Source organism: Anabrus simplex, chromosome 5, assembly GCF_040414725.1.
Source record: "Anabrus simplex isolate iqAnaSimp1 chromosome 5, ASM4041472v1, whole genome shotgun sequence".
NCBI lineage: Eukaryota > Metazoa > Arthropoda > Insecta > Orthoptera > Tettigoniidae > Anabrus > Anabrus simplex.
Window position 1 is genome coordinate 220490883 of NC_090269.1, and position 6000 is coordinate 220496882.

Below are 6000 nucleotides of genomic sequence, written 5' to 3' on the forward strand. Positions count from 1 at the left end.
TATCAACATAACTAACTTGTATCAGTGCCCTTGTAATGACACTCATGCCGGCACACATCACACATTCATCAGCACCTTCGTTATGTCCTATCATCATTTCGTAACTATACCTGATATGATGTCGATCAGTGACACGGAATACATTTGGAAGCGTATTTTAAGTTTATCTATAGTGCTCCTGTACATAAAAATTCGTAGCAGCATTGCTACGTAATGCAATCGGAGATTATACCTAGAGATTATAAGCACTTTATTAAGTATTTAGCATTTTCTAGCATTATTTATGTTAAGCATTTGGCATATTCTAGTGGTTTACGATGGAAGTGATATTTTCGAATCGAGAATTGAGCATTAAATTATCAAAGTGTCAACTGAATTTTCTAGATTTTTCAGTTTCACTTCAAGAAAATAACTAAATCTATACTAATATTATAAAGAAGAAAAAAATTTGTTTGTTTGTAACGAATAGGCTCAAAAACTACTGAACCGATTTGAAAAATTACTTCACCTATAGAAAGCCAGTGAGTAACATTGGCTGTATTTTATTTTCAAAACAATTCGAGGTGGGGGCACGGGGGGGGGGGAGATATAAAAATACACTGACTGACAGAGCAAATACAACACCAAGAAGGAGTGGTCAGAACTTTATGCCAATTGCAGGGTAGACTGACGTCACTGAGGTATGCTCATGATGTGAAATGCGCCGCTGTGCTGCGCACGTAGCGAACGATAAATGGGATACGGCGTTGGCGAATGGTCCACTTCGTACCGTGATTTCTCAGCCGACAGTCATTGTAGAACGTGTTGTCGTGTGCCACAGGACACGTGTATAGCTAAGAATGCCAGGCCGCCGTCAACGGAGGCATTTCCAGCAGACAGACGACTTTACGAGGGGTATAGTGATCGGGCTGAGAAGGGCAGGTTGGTCGCTTCGTCAAATCGCAGCCGATACCCATAGGGATGTGTCCACGGTGCAGCGCCTGTGGCGAAGATGGTTGGCGCAGGGACATGTGGCACGTGCGAGGGGTCCAGGCGCAGCCCGAGTGACGTCAGCACGCGAGGATCGGCGCATCCGCCGCCAAGCGGTGGCAGCCCCGCACGCCACGTCAACCGCCATTCTTCAGCATGTGCAAGACACCCTGGCTGTTCCAATATCGACCAGAACAATTTTCCGTCGATTGGTTGAAGGAGGCCTGCACTCCCGGCGCCCGCACAGAAGACTACCATTGACTCCACAGCATAGACGTGCACGCCTGGCATGGTGCCGGGCTAGAGCGACTTGGATGAGGGAATGGCGGAACGACGTGTTCTCCGATGAGTCACGCTTCGGTTCTGTCAGTGATAGTCACCGCAGACGAGTGTGGCGTCGGCGTGGAGAAAGGTCAAATCCGGCAGTAACTGTGGAGCGCCCTACCGCTAGATAACGCGGCATCATGGTTTGGGGCGCTATTGCGTATGATTCCACGTCACCTCTAGTGCGTATTCAAGGCACGTTAAATGCCCACCGCTACGTGTACGTGCAGCATGTGCTGCGGCCGGTGGCACTCCCGTACCTTCAGGGGCTGCCCAATGCTCTGTTTCAGCAGGATAATGCCCGCCCACACACTGCTCGCATCTCCCAACAGGCTCTACGAGGTGTACAGATGCTTCCGTGGCCAGCGTACTCTCCGGATCTCTCACCAATCGAACACGTGTGGGATTTCATTGGACGCCGTTTGCAAACTCTGCCCCAGCCTCGTACGGACGACCAACTGTGGCAAATGGTTGACAGAGAATGGAGAACCATCCCTCAGGACACCATCCGCACTCTTATTGACTCTGTACCTCGACATGTTTCTGCGTGCATCGCCGCTCGCGGTGGTCCTACATCCTACTGAGTCGATGCCGTGCGCATTGTGTAACCTGCATATCGGTTTGAAATAAACATCAATTATTCGTCCGTGCCGTCTCTGTTTTTTTCCCCAACTTTGATCCCTTTCGAACCACTCCTTCTTGGTGTTGCATTTGCTCTGTCAGTCAGTGTATGAAAATAATAGGAAAAACTAAGCGAAATCGAATTTGTCGAACAAGGACGAGACAAAGCTCATTTTAAGCCCCTTGACGCAAAGAACAAAACTCGGTAAACCCTTCGGGCCCGAAAACCATGTTATAAGGCCCTAAAACCAACCGTTATGGAGATATTGGAACCACACTACCCCTGCTCTAGGAATCGGATAAAGAAATGAACGGCCGTAACCATGGCAACGTCAGCTCCAGGATTCTATAGCAGCTAGATTTTGCATGTACGTTTGGGCATAGCTGCCAACCAAAATTGATACACATATGACTTACTATCTGGAAAATATAAATTGTTGTGTAAGACGCTCATAGCACTCCTTTGGGCGGGGAAATATAAAAATAATAGCCCCGGAGATCTCCGTGGTACAGCGACCAGCGGTTGCCGACGGGCCTCCGTTTTTACGTACTGGCTTAGGTTTCAGCATTTTGCGGAGTCTATTACCTATAGTTTAAACTATTTTCTATCAAATGATGGAGTAGTAGGATCAATGATGTTATTAGAGCCGATATTTTTGTCCACTTTTACGTTCATTATAACCATGAAATATTTATACTCAGATTCATTATATGATGTGCGACATGAGTGACAAGCCCTAAGAATTATAATTCTCGATCATTATAGTGGTTTCTTTTATGCATCGCGTATTTCCTTGATCATTTGTAATAGTTATGTCGGATCAAACAAATACATTCAATAATATTTATATTTGTGGTACTATCTAGCGGAGGTATACTTACACTAAACCTGCATCTTTGTGAAGGGAGCAGGTATATATAGGTGGGAATGAAGGAAAAAGATGCTAGCAAAAGATCTTAGAGGTCGACGCTAATTAGGAACCAATATTTTGAGGCCCCATGAAGAAAAGAAGAAGAAGAAGACACACTATAATTCCAAACATGACAAATAATTTCCAGGTACTTAAGTAAATACACCAGTGATATAAATATCTAATGAAGTCAGTCACACCGATAGTATGAGTAACTAAAGCCAGTTTCTGATAACCCGTACGAAGAACGGGTACTTCTGCTAGTAAATATATAGAATTGAAGTGAAATTGTAAATATTAGCAAACATATAAGCTGATATGGACTTACTTCCTCGTCCGTTTTAAAATGTAAATTGGGCATGACTTAAATTAGTTTTGCATGGTATTATGGTGGAGCACAAGTACCTTATTCCTCATTCTAACACGAATTTTTGACACCAAAGGAAAATAAGTGTTGAAATGACTTAAGTAGTTTAGCAGTAGAATGTAGCTCTAGACTCCAGAGTACTAATACATCGTTGAAGTGTAGTTTGATATGACCCAGTGTGTTCTGTACGTATATGGAAAAGGAATCAAATAATTAACATTCTTTTTGGCGTATGGTTTTTTAGTGCCGAGTGTCCGAGGACATATTCGGCTCTCCATTTCTGTAGCTCCTTTGGCATGACAATAAACAAAGCCCAGGGTCAGATACTTAGCGTGGCTGGAGTTGATCATTGTGGAGAATGTATTTCTCATGGACAGCTTTACGTGTCCCTTTCGCGTGTCACATCAAAACACAATCTTTTGTGTTCATTACTGGAGAAAAAATGACTAATGTCGTAATAAAGGCCCTCGGTTAAAAGTAACCTATCACCTTAAATTCATAACTGTTCCCGTGAGAAGCAGGGGATAATAAAATAATAAAGTTATTCAAAATCGAACCATCTGGTGATGAACATGGGTACTATTTCATCATTAGAGCAACAGTGAATTGAATTAAAACATTTTGGTGTTATCGGCACTGTCATGACTTACTTCTGAGGAAGCAGAATGATAACTCTGGAATTTTTTGCATCCTTTCATATGACATAAATTCTAGTCTGTTTCCTTCCTATTCATGTTCACTGCTGGGCACGTGGACGATAACGAGTAAAACATTGGCTTGTCGGAAACTTTACACATGGTCTCTCCACATGTCTTAAACGACACAATGTGTTTGTCTGAGGGGACCTACTGAGCTCGTTTCATCTTACAGTGTTTATTTCCAAACGAAGACATATTTCACATGTGTCGTCCTCAATACAGCCAACGAGTGTTCCTGTAATTAGTTATTGGGTCCTACTGATGGTGTATGAGTGGAGCCCTCCTTAGCGAAACGATGTCAGTAAGACGAGAATTAATTAACCTTTTGCCATGTGAAATAAAAAATACTTATTGAAAATAAATTTCTATATAGGTCACATGATGTGATTCAGATTTCACTCTAACTTTTGTACACGATATGTACCATAACGAACAGTAAAATGCCGAGGCTGTTACTTGTATGCGGTTAACGCCCCTTTAACTTCTATCCTAAGGAGGCTCTACAATACAAGGTTCGTTTATATCATTGCCCTTCAAATCGCAATACCGATAAATATCTTTTCGGTATTATGCCCACTTAGCAGAAAATAATTCACAAGATTATCCATGAAAATTAAACAAAAACTACCCTTGGATAGCTCTGTGCCCGGCCAAGTATTCACCTAATACTAATCTCCGGTGTAGACTGAGTAAACCCAGGGCCATGTGCTTCTGCAAAATAAGTCTCATTTCTAAATGTTTCGACGTTCAAACCGGAGTCGAACCCACATCCATTCGGATGAACCGATAACGTCTTTACCACCTCTGTTAGAGACTCCTTTTATCGTAACGAATGAGCAATATATTGAAAAAATATATCTTATTCTTCCTTTTCTATCAGTTTTTCCACACCCGTGAGGTCACGGGTGCGAACTGCTTCTCATATGTGGATTTGGCCCTGTTTTACGGCCAGATGCCCTTTCTGACGCCAACTCTATACGGAGGGATCTAATCACTATTGCGTGGTGGTTGGCAGTGTGGTAGATTGTCTTATGAAGAGAGTGCTGGAACGGACATATACACCCAGTTCCCAAGGCAAAAGAATTAATCAGAAGCGATTAAAATCACCGGCCCGGCCGGGAATCGAATCCAGGACAATCTGAACCGAAGGGCAGTACGCTGACCATTCAGACAACGAGTCGGACATACTGAAGAATATAGAAAAGTCAGAAAAGTTTTGCAGAGACTTAGTAATATTCTTATGAAATGAAATGGCGTATAGCTTTTAGTGCCGCGAATGTCCGAGGACACGCTCGGCTCGCCAGGGGCAGGTCTTTTGATTTGACGCCTGTCGGCAATCTGCGCATAGTGATGAGGATGAAATTATGATGACGACAACACATAGCCTACACCCAGCCCCCGTGCTTGTGAAATTAACCAATGATGGTTAAAATTCCCGACCCTGAAAGGAATCGAACCCGGGACCCCTGTGACCAAAGGCAAGCACGCTAACCATTTAGCCATGGAGCCGGACTGTAATATTCCTAATACAATACAATACAATACAATACAATACAATACAGTGGATTTATTTTGTCTGGCAAGATTAAAATTAAAATAAATACACTTACAATTGAAATACCTTGCAACTACTAAACAATACAATATTATTATTATTATTATTATTGTTACCATGTTTTGGTGGTAGTTATGCATGAAAGAAGGTGCTGGGTGGTGAATAGGTCTCAAGCTACTAAAGTGAAATTAATTTTAAAATTTAACAAGGTTATATTTTCTTTGCAAAATTAGGTAACAACAAATAGAACAGGTACTTAGTAGCCGAAACACGATTGAAAAATACATTTACATAGGTACCCCATTTGGGGCTTCAAAAGTCAGAAACATAATTCTTGAGCAAAGAGCCCAACCTTACAATGAACACCATACAACAAAGGGGCCGAAAACCCCCCAAACATGCCAGAAACATTTGCTTCCAATTACACACAAAAGCCTCCTTGAGGCAGAGACACAATTTTCAATAAAGGGCAACTTCCCCTTAAAATACAAGCCTATCATAGGCCACTCCGAACTCCACCTTTAAGCTGTCCTCAAAGGCCATATACACAGGGGT